Source organism: Onychomys torridus, chromosome 22, assembly GCF_903995425.1.
Source record: "Onychomys torridus chromosome 22, mOncTor1.1, whole genome shotgun sequence".
Lineage (NCBI taxonomy): Eukaryota > Metazoa > Chordata > Mammalia > Rodentia > Cricetidae > Onychomys > Onychomys torridus.
Window position 1 is genome coordinate 27,181,112 of NC_050464.1, and position 13,703 is coordinate 27,194,814.

Sequence of the window (13,703 nt, forward strand, 5' to 3'; positions counted from 1 at the left end):
AATCGCAGTGGAAAGCAGGTGACAGTCTATAAGCAAATAATTGCGTACCTGATCTCTACGCAAATAGGGGTTATATCCTATTTACGGGTTCTTTTCCAGATTTTATTTGATTTGATTTCATGGAAGAAGCAGAAGAATGTTTAATTACTTTTTTCAACAAGTATTGCTTTTCAAACCAAGTCGGGAAAAGTCAGCAAATAAAAGAGCATTTAATTTCCACCAGGTGTTTTTTCTTAGAACGGTTTTTCCACCCAGCCATCTTTTCAGTTAATAGGCGAATTCAGATGAAACAATCCGTGTGTAAGAAACACTCCCACCCACACCACTGAGAACACACTTTTCATTCCTGGTTTCCCAGAAGGCTTAGCTCATTGTTTAAATTTCTCTCAAGTTACATTCACAGGCACCAGCAAAACATAGTGTAAACAAAAGAAAAATTCAGCACACTTAAGATTCCCCTGAGCACTGGGACAAACTCCCTCCTGTCCAACAATCATGCAGACCTGATGAGCTGCTGAAAGGTGGGAACTTAATACTGAACCCCAGTTATCCCCAAGCCGCCTCAAATGGTCCAGATGCCAGCATGTAGTCACTGTTTACCCATCAAGCTTTGTACAAAACTTGAGTGTTCAAGGAGCAAATTAGCAGGATCTGTTCCTGAAAGGTTTAATCGGGGATATGCAAATTAATACCAGTTTGCCCTTGACCTTTTGGGGGTGGGTAATGAGAGTAACTTTCAAGTAAGTGAGGGCAGAGAGAGGGGAGGCATCACACTTCTCGGAGTGTTCTGTGGGAGTTACACATGGAGAAGACACCAGTGAGGAACATTTCAAAGACAGCTTGAAAACTGTTTAGAGAACCTGGACATAACCACTGTCATGGGTTCAAATCCCACCACTGCCGCTCATCAGCTGTGAGTGTGTCAGTGTGTGAGTGGCTGCATGGTGAAATATCCAGACCGTGGAGTGTGACACAGTGCTGCAAAGGGATGAGCTAACAAGTCACAAAAAGAAAAGTGGTGAAGGGGATAAAAAACGGTGAAAATCGATGACAATGTTGATAGTTATGGTGATGGTGGTAATGATGGTGATAACGATGGTCATAAATGGTGATGATGGGATGATGGTGGTGGTGGTGATAATGATGGTGACGTTCTAATAATAGTGGTTATGATAAGAGTGAAAATATTTATGAGTAGTGGGCCTGAAATAAATCACATTGCCATCCGTTCTCAAAGTTCAATCATGAGGCGGCTGGTGCTTCGGCTTCTCGATATCTCTCAGAATGCTGAGAATCAACACTTCTTGGGGGAAGGTGGCACCCACTTGTCCTGAGTGGCTGGCATTGCATTTGGGGGAACCAGTAAAGTTTCATGGCATGGGCATTATCACCTACAGACAGAAATGGTCCTACGGAGAAAGCATCACTCGATAGTGAGAGGAAACACAACACTTTCCCTCGTTGCCAGGGCAAGGTAGTGCTGCATTGTTAACAGGCAAGTATGTCCATACATGAACTTAAGTGTTCATTTTTTAAAATTCTTTGCATGGTGGGTTTTTTGTTTGTTTGTTTGGTTGGTTGGTTGGTTTGGCTTTTCAAGACAGGGTTTCTCTGTGTAGTTTTGCACCTTTCTTGCTCTGTAGACCAGGCTGGCCTCGAACTCACAGAGTTCACACCTGCCTCTGCCTCCTGAGTGCTGGGATTACAGGCATGCGCCACCACTGCCCCGACTTGCAGGGTGTTTTTTGCTTGTTTGTTTTGAGATAGGGTTTCTCTGTGTAGCTCTGGCTTTCCTGGAACTAGCTCTGTAGACCAGGCTGGCCTCAAACTCAGAGATCTGCCTACCTCTGCCTCCCGAGTGCTGGGATCAAAGGTGTGCATCACCATTAAACGTTCAATATTATTTCTCCTGATGGCAGAGTTAGAATTAGTGGTATTCACTTTTCCCACGTGGGTTTACTCCTCCAGGTATAGACTCAGAGGACCAACCAAGTCTTCCTGCAGACCGAGGCTCAACCATGTTCAACACAAAACTTCAAGTTTCCTGTGCTCAGCTGAGACAAACAGCTTGAAGGGCATGAACATACCAGATGGCAAGCCACAAATTTGTAAGGGTATCAGCTGGATAAGGCTCCCATGGATTCTGTTCTCATTTAGTTTCCTAATCCTCAGATACATGGCCATACCGAATAAAGTCACCCAGTCATTCAGGATGAATATGTTTAAAAAGTACTCACCAAATAGTTCCTGCTACAGATGAATGGCAAGGGACAGTCTCTAGTCCCCACAGGCCATATCTGATCTACTCAGGGTGTGTCTGCTCCTCTCCACATCCTTCTTAGGAGCCCAGTGTCTTGATTCACTTACTACTGCTGTGATTACCAAAATGACCAGAAGCAACTTGGGAAAGAAAGAATTTATTTCAGCTTACAGGTAACAGTCCACCATGGAGGAAGGCAGGGAGAGTGGTAGTTTGAATGTTAATTGGCCCTCATAAGCTCATAGGGTGTGGCCCTTTTAGGAGGTGTGGCTTTTCTGGAGTGAGTGTGGACTTGTTGGAGGAAGTATGCCACTGTGAGGGTGGGCTTTGAGGTTTCCTTTGCTCAAGCTTCTCTTAGTAGCAGCTCCTTCTCCAGGACCATGTCTGCTTGTACACCCCCATGTCACACCATGATGATCATGGACTAAAACCTCTGAAACGGTAAGCCACCCCAATTAAATGTTTTTCCTTTATAAGGGTTGCCGTGGTCATGGTGTCTCTTCACAGCAATAGAAACCCTAACTAAAACAGAGATGAAACTCAGATCAGGAGTGTGGAGGCAGGGATGGGCAGAAGCCATGAAGGATGCTGCTGACTGGCTTGCTCTCCATGCCTTCCTTAGCCTGCTTCCTTAAACCATCCAAGATGACCTATCCAGGGGTAGCACTGCTCACAGTGGGCTAAGTCCTCAGCACATCAATGATTAATCTAGAAAATGCACCACAGGCCTATCTAATGGAGGCAATCCCTCAACTGAGATGCCCTCTTCCTGTGTAACCATAGCCTGAGTCAGACTGACAAAAGACTAACCATACACCCAGATAGAATGCTTAATTTAGAAATATTAAACCGGACTTAGAAACACTAAAAATATTCCTCAGTCCCCAAGTCAGAAAGTGTTAAAAAAATAATAATAAACTCTTATAATCACTAGACAGCATTTTGGCATGGTTATATGGCACAACTCAGTAATATGGCACAACTCAGTAAGGTCTGTGTTCTCTTTCATCTCAAGAGTGTATGAACAAACTCCATGTCACCCTGAACTAGGAGGAGCTTGTTACTCACTGTGCTGGCTAGTTTTATGTGAACTTGACACAAGCTGGAGTCATTGGAGAAGAGGTAGCCTCCACTAAGAAAATGCCTCTGTAAGATCAGGCTATAAGCAGGCCTGTAGAAATGTAGAGCGTTTTCTTAATTAGTGATTGATGTGGGAAGACCCAGTGCACTGTGGGTGGTGCCACCCCTGGTGATCCTAAGTTCTATAAGGAAGCAGGCTAAGCAAGCCATGGGGAGCAAGCCAGTAAGCAACACCCATTCATGTCCTCTGCATCAGCTCCTGCCTCCAGGTTCCTGCCATGTTTTGAGTTCCTGTCTTGACTTCCTTCTGTGATGACCAGCACTGTAGAAATATAAGCCGAAGAAACCCTTTCCTCCCGAACTTGCTTTCGGACATGGTGTTTTATCACAGCAGTAGTAACCCGAAGACATTCCCTGATTTTCATTGTATTTAATTTGTGCTGTGCCTTCATAAGCCCTAATTTAGATTTAGACAGAATACATTGTGGTCTCCTTTGTAACCTTTTAATTATTTACAAAAGATTGGCAGTTGTCAGTATTCTATGGGCATTCTCGGTTTATAGGCTTAGCCTGAATGAATTCTAAAATATAAATTTAGAAAGCCGAGTCTAATCTGAACTGAATTTATGAGGTTCACAATCTTCATTTTCAAAATTCACTCAACACCCCCCATCCCCTGAAGTCTACCTCCTGGGAAGACATATGTGAGCCATTCACAGACCACCTTGTCGTCTATGTTCAAAGAACTCTGTCACAGTCAACCTGTTTCTCATGCCCTTCTTAACGCTGAAACTTTTCTGGTTTAAATGGATGAGAAGCAGCGCATAAATCTCACTCGGAAGAGACCTGTAAATGAATAGAAGAGAAAAAAGAAAGAAAAGATCGTCACAGGCTGTGAGCGAGAAAATTGTAAGAGAAAATATCAAAAAAGAGTTGTCGTGAACTAGGAGAGCAGAGGATATTTCTAACCTTGGTCCAGACACATCTGAGGGTGTGAGTGAAGAAGGGTATATCCCTAAGACATCTTTCCAATTGCATCTGAGTAAATTCCACGTCCCTCAATGGTGGGTCCATGACTGTGTCATCATGGATCACCTGCTTAAGCCCCATGACTGACCACTTCCTGTTTGCCGGCATCCTTCTCTCACACAGTTTGTTCCCAGGCAGTTGTTAGAACCAAGCAGAGTAACAGAGGTAGTTGTTGCTATGGTTTCCAGAACTGACTCATACAAGCCATGAGGAGAATTGGCTTCTCCACTGATGCCCACCCTGAGGCTCGCTAAAATGGAATTGTATTCCAGTACCCCTGGTTCCCCAGTGAGCTGTTGAACTCCAGGATCCTAGCAGCCCTCAGCAAGTGAACTACATTGAAATACTTGAATAGAGTCTTTTTTTTTTTTTACTAGTTTTTCATTTTAGCATACAAAGAAATAGGTCTCGCTATGGCATTTCCATAGTGTCACAGCTATATGTCAGGAGCATGTGGCTTCAAGGATCATAAATAGAGGATTGGGGACAGAAAGAGGAGGCACACTAAGTTCTCACAACCCCAGTTCATAAGTGACAGGAACCATTCGCATTTATAAGTCATTGGCCAGAAATAGTCTGTAGTGGATAGCCATCCCAGCATTGGCCTGGAAGTTCCAACCCACATTGAGGCTTCGGTAATGGTCACGCCCACAAGGCAGGGCGGAGGAGGAAGCAGAAAACCAAGGATAGAGAGGAGGTCTCTCTCTTGATTCCAGGACCCTGGATGCTGGAGGTAGCGCTATACCTTTGCCAGACCCTGCAACCTATCCCTTCATTTGTAAGTTACCCCACAAAATAAACCTCCCTTTTAACTACGTGGAGTGGCCTTAATAATTTCACCAATAATAGTCACATGACCTCAGGGAAATGCGCAAAACTTAGGTCATACATAAGATATTTGAGGAGTACAACTAGCCTCTGCCACGCACTCAGACATTGGAAGTCTTATCAACACACCTTTGGATAGCTCTCCTAGAGCAATCGTAAGATCTGATTAACATTTATTAATTATGAGCGGAGTATTTTACACCTCAGCTGCCTCCACATTTGTCCTATCAATTTGAGTAGAAGAAAACAAACACAAGCAGGAGAATAGCATCAGAGGACATGGGGGGAGGGTCAACTTTATTCAGCTGTATTAAGCACTGTTTTATATGCCTCTTCCCTGGAGTTTTCTTCTTCTTCTTCTTCTTCTTCTTCTTCTTCTTCTTCTTCTTCTTCTTCTTCTTCTTCTTCTTCTTCTTCTTCTTCTTCTTCTTCATCTTCTTCCTTCTTCTTTTCTTCTTTCTTCTTTCTTCTTTTCTTGTTTCTTCTTCATCTTCTTTTCTTCTTCTTCTCCTCCTCCTCCTCCTCCCCCTTCCCCTTCCCCTCTTCCCCCACCTCCTTCTCCTCCTCCTTCTTCTTCATCTTCTCTTCCTCCTCCTTCTTCTTCAAGACAAGGTTTCTCTGTGTAGCCCTCACTGTTCCTGGGAATCACTCTGGAGACCAGGCTGGCCTTGAATTCACATTGACCCACCTGACTCTGCCTCCCAAGTACTGGGATTAAAGGTGTGCGCCACCACCACTCAGCAAGTTTTACTTCTAATAGGCCTTGATCCATAGTTTTTATTGGAGAGCTGAGCTCTGAAGCCTTGGCCACTTTGTGAGCTTTAAGAGGAAAGTTGTTTGAGCAACAGGCTTCCCTGACCTCCATGATTAGTAGCTCTTCTGTGTACTTGGCTTTCTTTCACTTCCCCAGTGGCTCTTCCACTAGCCCAGGTCAGATGGAGGCTGAACTCTGCCTCAGAGAGTTTAAGGGTTAGTCCAGGTGGGGAAGCCTTGATTAGATCTTAATCCCTGCCCCCCTCCCCTTGCCAAAGAGCCAGGTGCTGAGTCAAAAGCCTCATTTCTCCCCAGATCCTCATGTGGCAAAGTGAGGTTTGCAACCTGGGGTGATATGCACAGAGCAACAGGGGTTTTATTACTTCCTACACTCACCACAAGCCCATACATACTAGTCCTTGCTGTTGCCACTAAGTTCTGAACCCATCTCTCACTGGTCCTTTGCTGTGGCAATGCTGAGCAGAGACTACCCCTGGGGGTCCTATAGATCCATGGAATTGTATTTCTAACCTTAAGAAAACACTTGGGAAAGAGCAAAATATGGTCCAGACAGCAGTCCTTATAACAGTGCAAAAAGAAGGCTAACAAGCTTCATTTCAATGCTATTAACGTGATTTTAAAGCCTTGTGTTTTCTAAATATATTTAACTGCATGGAGAGATGCTTCTAGTGTATTGGTTTTTAATAGATGAATGAGTCCAATTTTCCAAAAACAGTGAAATAAAATCTGCTTCTGAAAGTTCCCACCCATTACTTATGAATACATTTCTTTGTTTTATGCCCAATACAAACAAGAGAAGGAAATAAATCAACATATTAACATGGTTATTTCTACTGGAAACATAAGTGGTTTTTCTTCTTTTTATGATTCTTAAGTTTCGTTTCTCTGTAATAAGCATATATAACTTCATAGCTATGATGCTCCATTAGTATATTGGATCGGTTAGTTTTTGTCAACTTGATACAAACTAGAGTCGTCTGAGAACAGAGCCTCAGCTGAGGAATTACCCACATCAGAGTGACCTGTAAGCAAGTCTATGGATCATTTTCTTGATGTGGGAGGGCCCAGCACACTGTGAACAATGGACAGGCTGAGCAAGTCATGGGAAGTAAGACAGAATCAGCATCCCTCCACGGCCTCTGCTTCTGTTCCTGCCTCCAGGTTCCTGCTCTGAATTCCTTCCCTGACTTTCATCCACTGATGGAAAACTGCAAACTGAAGTAAACTCTTTCATCCTGATGCTGTTTTTTGGTCAGTGTTTTACCATTGCAACAGAAAAGTAAAGGATGGTATAGATGCAACTTGATAGTTGACAGCGGAAAAAGTTGCACCTGATAGTTTATGTCAACCATCCACACTTCAGCCACAACCTGGACCTGTCTAGAAACAGCTCCCATACAACCTCAAGGCAGGGTAGAATGCAAACCTTGGTGCAGGACAATATACTGTGTTGTCTCTCAGGTGCCAACAGTCAAAATTATCACACTCTCAGTTTCTTTTTCATTGCATTTAATTTTGGAGCAGAAAATCAGGCCCGATTTATCAGGCTCTTTTTTATTACTGATTAGCGAGGCATCCAGTGATAGAGAGGCAAACATCACATGTGCACTCACTTCCCAAGCAGCGGCTCCATCTTGCTGACAGCGCGTTTCCTCTCTGTCCTCATCAGATGCAGCTCCAAGGTTCGTCTCTGTCACACACAGATGCCAGATGCTCTTCCTGATTTGAATTTCAAGCACCATGGCAACAGTCACCCAACTGTGCCCATCCCTCTCCCACAGGAAGGTCTAGACCCTAACTCCATCTTAAGCTCTATGGTGGCCTCCAAGTCTGACCTCCACAGCTGCTAGCCTGGCCAACCATAACTTGGGAGGTTATTTTGAGTGTCTTCCATTGCATGTGATGGTGATGTGATTATATATGCAAATGGCCAGCTCTGTGGGGATGGGATCCAGAGACCCTGGGGACAAGCCCTGGTCATGCCCCTCTGTACCAGGCTTTCTTTTTGGGGGCCACCAACCAGCTCCCATATCATGACATGGAGACTTATTATTAGTTTTGAGTGCTGGGGCTAGTTTGGGCTCATTTCTGGCTAGCTCTTTTAATTTAAATTAACCTGTTTCTCTTTATCTACCTTTTGCCTCAGGGCTTTTTACCTTTCTTTCTGTATGTCCTACTCTGTATCTGCTGTCCAGCAACTGCCTGGCTGGCTCTAGGTGTCTCCCTCTCTTTCTCCCTCATTCTCTCTTCTTCCTCTCATCCTTTCTCTTAAGCCTAGATTTCTCCTCCTATTTATTCTCTATGCCTGCCAGCCCCACATATCCCTCTCCTACCTAGCTATTGGCTGTTCAGCTCTTTATTAGACCAATCAGATTTCTTAGGCAAGGTGAAACAAATGCAATACATCTTTACGTAATTAAACAAATGCAGCACAAACGAACGTAACACATCTTTACATCATTAAGAAAGGCAGCAGAAACAAATGTAACATACCTTTACACAGTGAAAGTAATATTCCACAGCATAAACAAAGGTAACACATCTTTGCCTAATTAAAGTAATATCCATAACACCCCCCTCCTTGCTTCTGCCTATCATCATGGTTTCTCTGTCACTATCACTAGCAAGCTCACCTCCTGAGATGGGAGTCAGACATGGAGAGGGAGAGTGTTCTCTAAGGAGTTGTTGTATACAAGTGTCTTAACCATCAAGACTTTTCACATGTTGACTCTCCTAGGAATAATTCATTGTTTGGATTGAATGCTCATGTTCATTCTTCCTTCAAATTCTCATGTTGAAAACTCACTCCAGAATAGCAGCATTTGGAGATGAGACCCATATGGAGATAGCTGAAATGAGATGCAGTCCTGAAGGGGAAGCCCAGTACCTAGCCATGTGCCCAGTGATGTTCCATATTCAGCCTGAGACTCAAGAGTGAAGGCAAGTCAGAGGAAAATCCCAACAAGTTTTGTTTAATTCATAAAGTGTTTATCTATACTATATTTTGTGTTTATCTAATTGTCCTAGTTGGTCTTAATTGTCAGCTGGACACAGCCTAGAGTCATGTGAGAGGAAAGACCTCCATTGAGGAATTGCTTAGATTGGGTTTATCTGTGGGGAGTTGTCTTGATTGTTATTGATAGAGGAGGGCCCAGCCCACTATACATGGTGTCATTTCTCAAGTATGAGGTCCTGAGCTATGTAAGAAAGTCAGCTAAGCATGAGCTTGAGCAAACCAGCTAGCAGTGTTCTTCCATGGTTTCAACTTGGAGTTCCTGCCCAATTATGACCAGTAATGGGCATGACACAGCGAGGAGTTGTGGGCTCTAGAATGCTTCTATCCATCTGCTCATTTGCTTGATTTTTTTATAACAGTATTATATGGTGACAATGTTCATTAAGCCTATTGTTCAGAACAACCCCAAAAAGTAGAACATGGAAATTAAGTCATTCCAATGTCACAAAGCTGTTGTGGGGAAGAGCCTGACATCCCACCCAGTTCTTGCCATTGCAGAAGTCACTGACCTAATTTCGATGCCTTTCTCATGACCCATCAGTGAGCCAAGGTCACTCAAGGACCTTTCTGCCCATTCAGACCAATGGCCATCATTCTTAATAACCCAGTCAGCTTCTATCACCAACAATCATAAGCTAAGTAGCTTACAAATAACATAAACATACCTGTCACTGTTCTTGAAGGTGCTGTGAGATTCTGTCCAGCTAGAACTGCTTTCTGGTTCACAGCACATTCCTGCTGTGTCTTCATGTATTGGAAGGTGATAGGCATCTCTAGGTTCCCTCCTACTCTCTTTCTGATCCCTAGAGGCTCATGGCCTACACAACCCTGAAAGGACTTCCTAATACCATTGTTTTGGGGTCAGCAGCTAAACATATAAATTTGGAGGATTCTGAACACCCAGCCCCATTGGTACCTCAGAACCGACTGGGGCTCAAATTTACCGTCCACAGAAAACTCAAGGATGCATCGCACTAAGGCTGAATCGCCAGGGTGATTAGGGGTCCTGGCATCATCATGATGATGCTTTCCTTCTTCCCAAGCTGAAGCCACAGGATTCTATTAGCAAATGTGATACTGGAGGCAGAAGGGCTGAGAGACAGTGCCCAAGGGGCTGAGGAAGGTACTGCCAATTCTCCTCCTTGCACAGACCCAAATAGGCTTCCCATCTGTGCTGTACAGCCTCCCCCAAGCAAGAAAGTGAGTGTAGACTCTTCTGATTCCCATGGAGAAACAGAATGGATGGGAATCAAACCTGAGCTGAGCCCTGGTTTTCCTCCCCCGCCATTGTGATGCTCAGGTTATTTATCTTCCCTGGTCCACATATGTAGAGCATGAACAACCATGCCTCTTAAGAACAGGAACTAAGCCCTAGGGTCAGCACACGTAGCACATAGTGGGAGGGTGTCAGTATTTGACTTTGTCAAGTATCCGTGGGTCCATCCTGTTCCCAGTGCTTCCTCTGGGAAAATGACCAAGGCCCTTGACTTTCTGGTTATGGAACAACATGAGGCAGCCACCACCATGTGCAAAAGGACACCAGTCCACCAGTCAAGACTTAGAAAAAGCTATGTGCATGTAAATGCCTGTGTGTGTGCATGTGTATGTGTGCCTATGTGAATGGATATTATGCATGTGTGTACAAGCCTGCACATATGTGCATGAATGCGTATGCATGTATGTGTGCATTTGCATGTATACCTTTGTGCATCTATATATACATGGCCATGCACATAGATGTGTGCACATATGCATGTACATTGGCATGTGTGGCACTTGAAATCTTCTGAAATTGAACCAACATTTCTTTGTTTTCAAGTTTGTTGAGGTCTCATCTCTTACAGTGTCCCCAATGTGGTCCCTGTAAGCACTGTGGTTATTGAACACTCAAAATGGATCTGACCTACATTGAGGCTCTGGATGTATGTATTGCACACAGCCACTGGGTTCCCAAGATCTAAAAGAAAAAATGAAACGTTATATTTATATGATCATATGCTGAAATGAAAACATTTAGCTACAGGGTGAAATTGTATATAGCAATAAAAATAATTTCACCTGTTTATGTTTATATTTTTTCTACTTATATATGTGACTCACATTGAACAACACTGTCCCAAGAATATGTTTCTTGTGAAACAGAAATTGCATAAACAACTCTTGTATCTCACGTTTAAATTTCCAAGAAGGCAATTCTGATTAGCTCAGCTCTGACCTAAGAGTCTGTTTTGATTGGAACATCTTAACTGCAGGCCTAATGACCTGAGTTCTCTCCACAGGACCCACATGGTAAAAGGAGAGAACAGAGTCCTGCAACAAACACACACACACACACACACACACACACACACACACACACACGCACACGCACGCACACACACGCACACACACACACACCAATAAAAATACTTTAAAAAAATAAAATTCAATTCATGGGGCTTCAGTTTCTTGAAGAACCAACCAGATAGTCTGATATTATTGTTCATCCCCCAGCTTGGCCAACAGACAGTCATCTGAAAAATAGTTGTCGTATCCAAAGTTAAGCAGGCTAGTGGGTGCTGGTTGGTATCTTCTAGAAATATGTGTATATTCTCAATGAACAAGTAGCAGTGACATGTTTGTGTTAAGTCATAGGCCTTTTTTGGATGAAGAAATTTCAAACTTTTTAATGTATGTGGATATACCCACTTTTTAATGGACATGGATATAGCCACTTGCTCAGTCTCAGGACAGAATGCCAAATACACACTGTCCTATCACAACCACTTGAGAGGTCTGAAGAAAATGTGCTGCATCCACACCTCAGACACATGAGGACTGGGGTTAGAGCTGGAAAAAAAAAAGAAAAGAAAAGAAAAAGATTATCACCCAGTGTTTGCAAGGCCCTGGGCGTGACACCCAGTATAGCAACAAAAATAATCAAAATTTAAGAGATTGTTGTGCTCATCTGATTGCTCTTTGAGACCCCAAGAGGCTTAGAACCCTAATATGTAAGTTCCAAAACACTTCACCAAAATGCACAGTGTACAAAGAGATTCGAAGTGGGCTCCAGTAATTTAGTAAATACTGAAGAAAATCTGTTTTCCCAGGTGGCCAGCTATTAAGAGCACTTGCTTCTCTTACAGAAGACCCGACTTCAGTTTGCAGCACCCACCTAAGGAGGCTCAAGGGAATCTGTCACCCCCTTCTGGCCTCTAAAGGAATCTGCAAACACACACACACACACACACACACACACTTAAAAGTAAAAAAAAAAAAAATAGAGCTTAAGACAAAATACACCCTTACACCCTTACATCCTCAATAAAAAATACTACTACTCCACAGTGTAGTGGTCATTAATTTGAATATATCATTGAAGGTGGCCAGAAAAGTCTCTGTTGCCTTATGCCTAGTAAGGAGCAAGCATGTTTCCCTGTGTGCACTAAGGCAGAATCTGGACCATATGTGGAGATAATTTCCATTGCAACCAATACACTTTGGTAGCAGGGGTGGAGGCATAAAAGCCTTTCCACTCTCTTGATGCAAATATTCTCATCTCTCTGCTATGAAGTCACTCATTTCTGTTCATTCTAATTCTTTTTTTTTTCCTGGAGTGTTGCTCGTCTATTGTTAGATGTGAGTTTTACTGTTGCAGAGTGCCCGAGTTTTGAGGTGGTTATTAACATGGTACCGATATAAATTACCATAGCGACAAACACAAATTCATAGCCCAATTTATCCTGTGGGGGCTGAACTCCGCTACAGCTCTTGACAGTGCAAAGCATGGAGTGAACAGCTGCAGAGACACTCAAATATCCATCCCCGTGGACTGACATTAAGTCTTCAGTAGCAGTCTGCGATGGACCACACAGGCCATTTCTTTGGATGGACCCTCATCTTCAAAGAGCTGAGTGTGAGCGCAGCGTTGTCTTCACCTGCATGGCACAAGTCTTTGTTTCTCATGAGCAGGCTGCATCCTGATGACCATCGGCAAAAGTAGAGTCCCCAACACAGCAAAGGATGCTCTCTTTTATTTATAATTACATTATGTATGACTCACAGCCATGGGCTCTCTCCCCTAGTAATAGACATGAATGTAAATAGTATAAAGGATAGACACGAAAAGAAAGACATGTCACTTGCACCAGACAGCAAATACATAAACATAAATGATGGGAATATATGGGTTTGGGGTATAGGGGGGGCAGTATTCTCCATCTTGTCCTTGTTTGACAGGCACATAGATTTCTTGTTGCTCCCTCATCCAAATTCAAGAGTTAAAAATAAGAGTTAACACCTGTGTTCTTCAGCAGACTTCTATGCTGACAACGGCTTTCAAGGGAAGAGTGTATTTTTGGTTAGGCACACTGAGACATCCCTTCAGGAAAAAAAAAATAATACTTAGGAGGATTTAGATTTGATTCCAACAGGAGAGCATTCGAATTTTTCTCCTTCTTTGTATGTGACTGTGGACAAAGTTATAAGGTAGATTCATCCCCTGAATGTCCTTTTTCCCAAGACTTCATTTTCCACCTAAGGACCATATGCTCATAATATCAAGTGCTCATGGGTCTCAAAGCATGAAAAATCCCACTGATTTTCTAGGTATGAATTTAGAAGGAAAAGTTCATCTTGTTCCTATCAGTGTTTGAAAGAAAACATTATTTTTATTTATTTTTGTATGTGTATGTGATGTGTGTGCATGTGTGTGTGTGAACTCGTGTGTTTGTGTGT